Here is a 12,039-nt window from a genome sequence, read left to right as displayed (position 1 = left end):
TTTCGGCACGATGTCATCAATATTGTCTTTAACCAATTAAAAACAAATGTCGTCCGCAACTGTTGGAATCCATGATAAGTCGACGATTAGTGCGTATCCACCAAATGTTCGTACCAAAAAAAAAAAAATGCCGTCTTTTCTTCTTTTCAAACTTATTTGAAACTTATAAATTTATATAGCACTTCTGGCATCAAAGAACTAAAGGGCTTTTAGCGAGTATCTGTAATGAAGTAATAGGCCTACATCACATGCTGCATTTTAGTTCATTACGATAATACTGCGGAGTAAGAAGTTTTGGAGCGCAGGGGGAAAAAAAATCCGTGGGGCGATTACCTTCGGATGACTTTTTGATTGGCTGGGAAAATAAACCATTTTCCAAAACGTTTGACCAGTGCTAATGTATCACGGTCTCAATAGTTTTCAATGAACAGGCGAAGTAGGATTTGGTCTAAGATGTATTACTCTTCCATGCCCGTTTTACATCTTCACAGTTCCACGCAGATAAACAACTGCCATGAAATCATCCAGAACAAAAAAAAAAAAAAAAAAAAAAAAAAAAAAAAAAAAATTAAATGAAAATAATTACTCAAAATTTTAGAGGATCGAAGTTAAATCCACAGAATTAAAACCACTCGTAATTGTGAATAGAGCTATTCAGTTATTTACCCATCCTTGAAAGCAAGGACAAATTAAAACATGTTCTTGGTGACGAAATTCATACAATGACTGCAAATCACCCAACTAAATTATCTGGAAATCCAAACCCACGCCGCTCTCAGCTCATAACATTTTGATAAAAATGAGTCTAAATGACATCTAACGATTTAAGCCTGCAAGAAATAAGGTTTAAATTTTACAAGCTGGTATTAAGATGTCAATCGTAAAACTCTCTGGAAATAGCATTACCATGGTGAATGAACTCTTTTATCTTGTTTAAAAGTTTAAAACTGCCCGTAATTGAGTTCAACATAGTAATGTGGATTCTCAGTTTTTCCATCGACTTCACAACGAATTTGGCAATTATTTCGGAGGAAATGTTTAGGTAACTTAAAATGCAACCACCTCTATGTCTATTAATAATGGGGTTACCTGTGGAAAACCGGGATTTTTGGATGGAGGAACTGATATCTGTAAAATAGTGATACACCATATATATACTAGCCTGACGTAGCCTGAAGTAACCTGGAGCCACGAGTCCTTACTTCATCTACTGTAAACTGATCTAGACAGCCCCGATTCATACAACATGGTATAAGGTTGCATCGTAACCTAACTAGAGGAGCCTACTTTCCCTGGAGCCTCCACTTGACTGACCTTGAACATCCTAGGTTATAAAATATATGACATGCATCCTAACCTAATCCAGGGGTGCCACCCTCGGCCACCTAACCTGACCTAGAATCCCTCAAGTAAAATAGTACAATACAAGGAAGCATCCTCACAAGGTTCTTACTTGGCCAATGGGGATGTGGCCCCCATTGGACTCCCCAATACTTAACCTCACCTAAAATGCCATAGGTCATTGAGAAGTTTACTTGGATGCATCCTAACGCAAACTCCCCCTTACCCAAACTAAAACTCCATGTTCTTACTTGACAGAGAGGCATATTCCCTGGACACTCTAAACCTGGCCTAGAATGGCACAAGTCACTGCGTAAAATACAGGGATGCATCCTAACTAAAGCTAGGGTGCTGGATCCTTATCTGGGAAGAACCAACCTTGAATACCATAAGCCAAGGGTCGAATACTGGACTGGAGTATCACCTAAACTTACCTAATCTAACCTATGGTACTGGGTTCTCACTTGAGTGGGTGGAGCCTCCCTAGACTCTCCACCTAAGATGACATAGAATGCTGAAGTCTGGGTCAAGGAGAGGGATACATCATAAAGTAACCTTTCATAACCCAACCCAACCTAACCTAACCTAACCTGTGGTGATGGGCCCTAGATCTGGGCATTTTCCTTGGACCTCCATCTAGAATGCCCCAAATCATAAGGTAAAACAGAGGCACGCATGCTAACTATTCATCCATAACTTGCTTAAAAAAATACATGGTGCTAAACTAACTCCTTAATCTATGAGAGGATGCCAAGTGGTTTCCTGGGCAAGGGGGCTTTGCCCCTGGGCACCCCCAGTAAACCTGACCCCCAGTAAACCTGACCTAGTGCGCCAAGTTTTGCATCATTACTACTAGCTTACCTTTAACTTTAAAGACTTGAACTCACCTTACAAGTGCTTGGGACCGCAGGGTCATAAGCGACATCATCAGATTTCGCATAGCCTAAGGTAAGAGGTGGGGGAGGGGAAAATTACTTCCCTTGCAGGAAATGCACTTCGGAGAGTGCACACAAACTGCTTAAATTTTCAGTTATTCTGAGAATTTTTAACGGATTTCAGGCCGCTTCACCCGCTCCTTTACATCCTGTTACAAGCACTCTAGTCTAACTTTTGAGTATGTACACTTTGTGCTGTACGTGAAGTTGAGCAAGGTCCACAAAATTTCCATTATTATTTACATGAAGCACATGACCGAAATCACCAAGGTCATCGCTAACAATATCCAATATCTAGCCAACCCGGAATTAAACTATTTCTTCAAAATTGGGACTAATTTTCTGTGGCTACTAGACCTATCCATCATTTTCCTTCCTGAACCTTGGGCCTATGGTGATAAAAAAAAAAACTAGTGGTACTTGAATAACACCAAGTAATCAAATTCGGGCAAGTTTGTTCGTACTCCCTCGGAATACAGTGATGATACATCAATTTTCACTCATACAATACCATCGTTAATTTAACGTTCTGGTTCCCGAATCGCTTCTAAGTCAATAATAATAGTACTCAATATACTACAAAAGCTTCTCCACTACAGCACTGGTTGATATGCATAGGTTATCTCTTTCAAAAATTATGGCACCAACCATTCTGAATCTATGCATTAATATGAAACAAAAGTGACAAAACATGAAGTGTTGCAATGAATACTGCCTAGAAATACCGTTATAAAAACAAAAAATGAAAGCCAACAGGCTTACGCTTAAGGAGTAATACTAGGCCTAAGCTCGTTACTGATGTCTGTCTGATTTATAATACAAAGTTCCTTGAACTAATGCTACCACGTAATATAAAAAAAAATCTATTTCCATATTTTACGTGAAAAACCGCTGGATAACCGCATCATAGATATCAATGGACAGACACCATGAACTCGCTACTAAACTTGAAACTGGAAGCATTCCCACAGGCTACCTCTAAGCCGTACAAACTAGTGATATACGATTGGTTAACAAACTTCAATGCTAAAAAAATCACTCGTCATTAGCCATTCGAAAAGTCATCACTATGAAAAACGTAATGAGAGTGCTGCACTTATACTAACCAAGGTCACCTCTTATACTGGTATGGCAATGGAGTCATGGACGACAAACAAACCTCAAGTCCTCAAGTAGACAACGAACATCTGGCAGCTACATAGGTTTAGTTACTTAACTTAATGGTGTTACTTATAAACATTTCTTATTTATTTTGTAAGCCTGACCTTTGTCGCGACTTTTCATGTTTAACGATTCAGCTTTATATGCAGAGTTGCCAACGGGTTTTCATTGATAAACAAGAAGGTTAATGCTACGTATTGGAGAATGGAGACGGGAGTACTAGCAAGAACGGTACTAGGATGCCATGATGATTGTCATCCTTGCCGTCACGTGATGTTTATCAACATTTATTGAAGCCAGCTATATATTTAGGCCATAAAATCGACGATTATTAACTTATAAACAACGTGAAATGAATCGTCTGCAATGAAGTATTCATACGTAGGTTAAAGACCTCGTACTGAATGTGATTAGCTCGTGGTACTGAAGTTGTAACAGAAGACCTAACAAAATTATTGTATTTTCTAGTGATTTCCTAACTTATAGCGGATATATTGTTGACCACACTGATCTCTACCTAACAATGCGTATTTAAAAGTTTGCCCTGTCTAGTGGACATGATTATGCATCAGCCCCCCCCCCACCACCATATATAATAATAATAATGATGATTTATAATAATAATAATAAAGCCAAACAAATCTTGAATCAGCTTTGTGTCGTAATGAAGGCTTTGGACATTAGAGTCTTCAATATTTTCAAAACTGAATATATTAATTTATTTTCATAAAAATATTCCTCGGCACCAAACCAAATTTCGTTTACTCTTACTATCCGAAAATTGAATTCACAGTTTCTGAACTACAAATATTTCACATTTTTACAATATTTTTTGGCTGGATTTTAATCTCTTTCATATCCTTTCATACCTTTGTGTACAGTCCCCATATTTCTGATGTACGAATTCTAATCCTTCTCAGAAACTTTTCATACACATTTTAATTTGCAAGCTGCTCTTTGATATTGGCCTTTGTCTAGAATTCAGATTTTATCCTTAAAGCCAGTTTCTGCTCAATTTTACTAGATGAAACCAATCACTGGTCCTAGAGAAAATAAAAAATAGCAAAGATTTGTAGAAAAAGGGGGGTGTGGGCGGGCGCGCCTGCATGAACCATCAAATTTTAATCTTAATTTTTCTTTATTTGTCATCTAAAAAACCCTATTTAATAAAATCCATTGCGTAGCCGTATATTTATATTTCCTGTGCAGCAACGATAGTTTACGGACGCTGAAATTAACTCTTCAAACTTGCTGTTGTTCAACCCGGGCCCTGCCACTCTCACCATAGGCCTATATATGATTATGTAGAGAGCAAGTCTCATGACTAGAGCTTCGGAACGGTACGTAACGTCCCTACGATCGGTCTTACCAGCTTAATCCCCTTATATTTTCCCCATCATGTTTGAAATTATGGGCACACTAATACTACATTTAGGGATTCGTACCAAAGCATAACTATAGTCACTAAAGCGGAGCAAAACAGCTGCTTGATAATCATTTATCTTCCAAGCCTAGGTTTGAACATTATGGCAAAAATAAATATTACATTGAGAAAATAAAAGTTTTATAATGGCATGTAGGAAACTTACTACTCTGTGCTAACGTACAACACGAACAACTGAAAACTAGAAAATGAAGTTAATTTACTCTCAGTTAATGAGGCTGTCTTCTCAAGTGATGGCGAACTTTCTTGTCGAAAAGAGGAAGAACATGGGTTTGAATAAATAAATAAATATAGAGGAGGGGGAGAGATTCTATACATGTGTTTTTCAGCAGTAATTCGTTTTTCCTATACAAGGGGGTAGGGCTTCAGAGAAAACGACGGTCAATACCACACACACACACACACACACACACACACACACACACACACACACACATATATATATATATATATATATATATATATATATATATATATATATATATATATATATATATATACTGTATATATATATGTGTGTGTGTGTGTGTGTGAGTGTGTGTGTACCCTGTTTACATACTGTTCTCTGACGACACATTCATTTTGCATTTTATGAGAATCCTATTGCCACTCAAAAATTCATCATAACTCCCGATGACCCATAACTCATTCTGTGCGAGGGTTAACTTAGACCAAGGTGTAGAGAATTCTCTAGACCATGACGTAGACGGCATCTACATCCAACAGATGATTCACCGGTGTTGTGAATTTACGACCTAAAAATAGAAGAAGAAGAAAATAAGTAAGATTTTGCTGCAGGGGAACTCTGCAGCCATTGTCCCAGATTTAACAACTAAATAAATGCTCTGCAGGACCCTGCAAAATTACGGCGTGGCGATAAAACAACGAGAGGCACCGACGTCCGAGGAAGCTATAGAAGGTTTGGGGCCCATTCGGCCTCGTCAGGGGAAGCGGTTCATCTCGCCCTTCATCGCCTCCTTCAGCGCTCCCTGCTAGTGTTCCTAATTCGGTCGCTTCCTGTTTTCTGCAGGAAACAAGCTTTCTCTCCCTCTCTCTCTCTCTCTCACACACACAAAATGCATTGATATATTATATGCCACACACACACACACACACACACACACACACACAATCTCTCTCTCTCTCGGTTTCTCTCTCTCACACACACAAATTACATTGATATATTTTATACTGTACTACTCTCTCTCTCTCATATACACACACATGCACAAAATACATTAATATATTATACACTACTCTCTCTCTCTCTAATACACACATATGCACACAGTACACAGTACATTAATATATAATGCACTACCTCTCTCTCTCTCTCTCTCTCTCTCTCTTTCAATGTTTCCAAACTGCTGAAGATATAAAAATAGTAACTAAAAATAATGAAAATAAGAACAACAAAGCTGAAACAGTTTAAGAGGCATTTCTCATTATCTCACAGAAATGACATTGATGTAGTTCACTCCATTAAAAGATGAAAGTGAATAATACATATTTTTTAAATAATATATATATATATATATATATATATATATATATATATATATATATATATATATATATCTCAGCAGTTAGTGTTTTATGGACTAATCAACCTCTGAAAGCATAAAATGTTGTCTGATTTCGACGAGAACTGCACTGAGTCAGGCAGGATGATTTGTTAATGGTTTCGTAGTTAATGTTTTCACTTGACAATATTTCCTAATTCGATGTATTCTGTCGATCTGTCCATAAGGTCTCTAAAAAACTACATTGTTGGATTAATAGTCATATAGTAAACAGATCCAAGTCCAAAACTATCTTTGAGACAGATCCCGATCCAATATCATATTATTTTTGGTTTTGTTTCCATAGTCAGTCCACGGATGGATCTGGATCTGTAATTCCTTTAGATGGATCCAGAGCCATGAGCATCTTTTTAGGTGGTTCTGGATGGACCTGGATCCGTAATTCCTTTAGATGAATCCAGGTCCACAGTTATCTTATGTGTGGTTCTGGATCCAAAAGTAGTTTTAAATGGGTTCAGATCCATAATGATAGTTTTGGATGGATCCGCATCCAAAAATATTGATTTAGTTTTTTTTATGCACGCTTTGAATGCTTCCAGTGTATCACCTTATTCTATGTTTAGTCTAGACACAATAAGAGTGATCCTTCTCTTAGTCTAAGACTAATCAACCAAGAACTGTTGGCAGTCCAAAGACACACAAATGAGACTGTCAGAGTTTCTAGAAACGCAACATAGGAAATTTGGCAGTCTAAGAATGTCATCATTAAGACTGGCCAGGAAAAAATGTCATGCAGTCTGAGAACGGTCGAATAAAAGTTCCATGCAGTCTAAAATGATATAAATAAGAGCTCAGTGCAGTCTAAAATGATCTAAATAAGAACTCAGTGCAGTCTGAAATGATCTAAATAAGAACCCAATGCAGTCTAAAATTATTTAAGTAAGAGCTCCACGCAGTCTAAAATGATATAAATAAGAACTCAGTGCAGCCTAAAACTCTCTAAATAAGAGCCCGATACAGTCTAAAAACAGCCAAATAAGAAAGGAACTACGATGTTGAAAATGTTTTTTTTCTTTTTTCCTAATTCAAGGCTTCGAGAGACCACTGACTCTCCCACACTCTTAACACTCTTTAGTGCAGCCAGTGCAGTAAGAAGAAGAAGAAGAAGAAGGAAACTCGAGAAGAAAGAAACAAAGCAGCTACGTTATTATTGATTTTGAGACGAACACAAGGAAAAAACGAAAGCTACTGCCGAATACTTAAATGTAATAGAATTATATGAATAATAATGAAGCCCAGCAAAGGAGATGAGAGGCAAGACGTAGGAAAGAATAATTAAGCAAGGGAAATTTATAAAACCACATGCAAGATATGTGATAAACAAAGGAGTAGCAAAAGCATAATAAGAAAGCAGACGAGGAGAACGTGGAAAAAGTTGGGATGGAAAAGAAAAAGTATTGTGGAAATGCGGAAAGGAAAAGGAGGACGAAGTTACCAAAAAAAAAAAAAGAGGGAAATGGCTCTGAAAGAGAGCGAGGTGAAAGAAAGAAAGGCGGAAGGGAAGAGAGCGAAGGAGGAGGAGAAGGAGAAGGAGGAGGAGGAGGAATAGGAGGCGGCCAAGGAAGAAGATAAGGAGGCAGGAGAAGAGACTGAGGAGGAGGACGTGTTTCCTGCCGGTTAACGAACCTCCAGGAATCGGTGCCGCCGAGTTTACTCAATAGGGGTACGTTTGTGTCTTTCGCCTTATACCTTCTTTCGAGACTTTCATTAGAATCTTCGTTTAGTCATTTGAGAACTCATCTTATCGTTCATGTCTTTATCTGGTAGTTTTGGGTCTTTAGTTTCCTTGTATGATGGTCTTTTTTTTTTTTTTTTTTTTTATTTGAACGTTTGAATCTATTGTTTGGATCTTCGTTTGATCGTTCGGGTCTTTGTATGGTCGTGTATCGAGAGTTAGAGTAACGGAATTCAATCTGGTTGAGTCTTGGTACTGATTCTCCCTTTTTAATGTTGCAGAGAAAAGTCTGAAGAACAGTTATTTCATACTGAACTTTACCAGCCAAATTCTCTTTGCAGTACTGCAGAGGAGTTAAGTACTGTCATTCCTTTCCGTTGAGAATTTAGAGTTCAATAAAACAATTAAAATAAGCTCTCTGCAGTACAAACATCGGTTACAGTTTCTTGATCATTCCCTGTTAATGACTCACTTTTGAGATTAGTGTTAAGAATGGCATTCGCTCATTTAGGAAAACAACTTGATCACTGACATTTGAGCAATGCGTACGGCTTCCTTGATATTTTACGAAATGCACTCAACGCCGAAGCACCGGCATCAAGTTTGCCGGTAAATCATTTCGTCCCGTATGAATCGACTTACCAGGGAAGTAAAGTAAACCTGAAAAGTTTTCGTTGAAGAGTTATTGAAATTTCGATAAAAAAAAAGGTTTGAGGTTCTACACTGGATAAGTGAAAGATAGCAGAGCTTTCTCCACGAACTACAATAGAACTTGCACTATGAACTGCAAAGGCGACAGAACATTCACTCGTAGCTACAATAAAAGTAGAGTTTACACCATGAACTGCAAAAGCACTTTAATTTACACCATGATATGCAAAAGCAGCTGAGCTCACACATGAACTGCTAAAGCAGTTGAGCTTAAACCATGATATGCAAAAGAAATTGAGCTTACACCATGAACTGCAAAAGCAGTTGAGCTTAAACCATAAAATGCAACAGCAGTTGAGCATACACCATGGTATGCAAAGGAAATTGAGCTTACACCATGAACTGCAAAAGAAGTTGAGCTAAAACCATGAGCTTCAACAGCAGTTGAGCTGACACCATGAACCGCGGAAGCAGTTGGGCTTACACCATGAACTGCAGCAACAGTAAAGCTTATACCAAGATCTCCAAAAAAGTGCACTGTGTTCACACGAAATGCTTGAAAGCTGCTCACGGCGTCAATAGACTAAGTAGACATTCTCGTTTCATCCCTGTTAAACTGTTTAACGTTTAAAAATAAAAAAATCTGAAGTGACGACGTATGTTCTCATTGAGTCGCATTACAAAACGTTAATAAGATAGGAGAAATGTCTCTAGTAGTCATAATGGTTGAAGATGATGAAAAGTAAACTGTCGTTCCTAAGACTGAATGTCACTAACAATAACTAAATGTAGATTTTAAAAATCTGTAGTAGTCTCTTAGGATTGCAGCTTTTGGGAGATAAACAGGTAAAAATCACAAAAATTCTGTGTATTTAGGAGATACAAGTCATTAGTAGTTCTTGAATATCAAAGATAAAAATTGACCACAGTCCTTGTTCTCCCACAGGAACTGTGCTCTAGATCAGAATTCTTGATACAGTATCCAGTATGCTTCAGGGAGGACAGAATTAAATGCCATAAGCAAACATGTACACTGAAGTATTAGGCTGGTCATCATCTTCATCTTTGCACTAAAGAATACATTTTCATTTCTTCCAAGTGCAGAAAGTGGTGCTAACCATTTTAGAAATGGGAGCAGTCTCCACAAATAGTAGTCTCATATGCTTGTTGGTTAGAAATCAGAACTGTTCCCTGAGAAAATGAATCAAGCGAAAAAAGTTCTCTCAAGAAGTTTAGCCACTGGTTCACGTGCAGTTATGACAAGGACATTAGGCCAAGGGAGAAGGCAACTTTAATCAAACGTCTCTCTCTCTCATTTCCCGAGTCAATTTAGAAAATAGCCACCCAAAGTGAAATGGATTCGGAGGAAATTAACACATCCTGCGATTACGCACTTCGCTTCATACACACTCGTCGGTTAGATGGCAAACACTCGAGCGAGTTATTTTACTTTTCATCAAACGACGTCTCCAGCTTTTATTTTTTAGTCGGCCTTGTTAAATTCGAGGTAAAAACCCGATTAAAAGGTAATAAACGTGTGAAGTAGATGGCGAGAGAAAATTAGATTTAGATTTTAAGGAAGGACAGAATCTACAACAGGAGGGGGCACTTAGGCAAAAATTTCGGGTTATTTTTCAAAACTGCTGTAAAAGAGTCAAGTCCTTTTATTAGTTACCGGAACCGACTTCAAATTTCCTAAACACGCAATGGTTTTTATACGGAGACTTCCCCCGCCTTATATTGTAAAGAATCCATTTTGACTAATAATAGTCCAACACTTAATAATGAGGTTTTATATTTGGCCTTAATCCTGCATAAAGAAGCAGCAAAGGTACGAATATCATCAGCTACTAATTAACTTTTGAGTTACATCCATTGACTCCAGAGCAAACAATAGACAGCTTATACTTCCTACTTTATTTAGGGACCCGTCTGAAAACACTTTCAACTTAATTTTCTTCATAGAAAACTCTCAGCCTTTAGTCTTTAACCTCAAGCCTTGTCTTCAGTTTTTTAATGTTTATTCATTTTTTATGGTATGAAAACTAAGTAAACTCTGCTTTCCAAAATGATCACACACACACACACACACACACACACACACACACACACACACACACACATATATATATATATATATATATATATATATATATATATATATATTGTGGACTGAAAAGTGTTTCCAGAGAATTTTTAATCTGTATGAATATAAAATAAGCACGGAACATCTCCTGACCTATGAATAATGCTTACATACTGTTTTTCTTTTTAAAGTCCAACAGTAATACCTATTCACAAAAGTTTTCAGTCAAGGTTCTTCAGACGGAGCTGCGATTAAACTAGCGTCACGTGTCATTGAGGCTGTACACAAACTCGGGAAAACTAGAAAAACTCATCCTCCATTTTGGAATGGCAAATAAACACTGCATCCGGAAGTGACTTGGTTAACCCTTGACGTAATAACGCAAAAACACCAATTTAGTTGTTGTGTACTAAAGTATATCTGAATATGCCGACAACACTTATACCGGTAACGTAAATTCATGAGACTAAATGTGAATTACACTCCATACAGACTGGCATACCAGAAAACCCTTTAAAACACTTCTCATAGAAACAGAGGACGAACTACCGAATGCATTAGCTTAAGCGTTACTTCAAAGGTATCTCCATTTAATTTTTTTTTTACTATTGTAGGAGAAAACAACATTTTATAATCATGTTCCAATCCTTAGCCGAAAAGTACTTGAGCCCAAGGTCTAGATTTGAACCTACAATAAAGGGAGATTTTGTCTTTTAGATGCTAGTCGTCAATAATATACATGTATTTTATTGAATTTGGGAGATTATCTTTATTAATAAATGAGATAAAATTAATAATGAACATGACAGAAAGGTAAGTTCCAAAAAAAAAAAAAAAAAATGTGAAAAAATACGAGTAGACCAGTACCCATAACTCTGGAGAGAAATCCATAGATAAAACATGAAAGTAATAATAAAACTTGCAGCGTCGAATAAAGAATAATAGTGAAAACAAACAAAATTATGTTATGGTAACGCAACAATATCTGTACTAGAATGCAAACTCACAAAAACAAACATGTATATATATATTTATAAGATAAATAGTCTTAATCTGAGACACGGATTTCATTTGCTTCTGTTTTTGAACGGGCGCAGCTCTGCTTCACACTAAACGCACCCGCGTAGTCAAAGCCCAACATTATTACCTGCCACTTCTCGCAC

The 12,039-nt window shown here is 37.3% G+C and overlaps 1 long non-coding RNA gene across 1 annotated transcript in view; it reads right to left on the bottom strand.

Moving 5' to 3' along the window:
• Nucleotides 1-3,505, bottom strand: part of LOC136842678 (uncharacterized) — a 26,110-nt gene extending 22,605 nt beyond the window's left edge. Inside the window, exon 1 of the long non-coding RNA XR_010854304.1 lies at nucleotides 3,383-3,505. This is a non-coding gene — a long non-coding RNA (uncharacterized lncRNA). The remainder of the gene's footprint in view (nucleotides 1-3,382) is intronic.
• Between the last annotated feature and the right edge of the window lie 8,534 nt (nucleotides 3,506-12,039).

Source organism: Macrobrachium rosenbergii, chromosome 10 (genome assembly GCF_040412425.1).
Source record: "Macrobrachium rosenbergii isolate ZJJX-2024 chromosome 10, ASM4041242v1, whole genome shotgun sequence".
Classification (NCBI taxonomy): domain Eukaryota; kingdom Metazoa; phylum Arthropoda; class Malacostraca; order Decapoda; family Palaemonidae; genus Macrobrachium; species Macrobrachium rosenbergii.
This window is presented reverse-complemented; position numbering and strand designations above follow the sequence as displayed.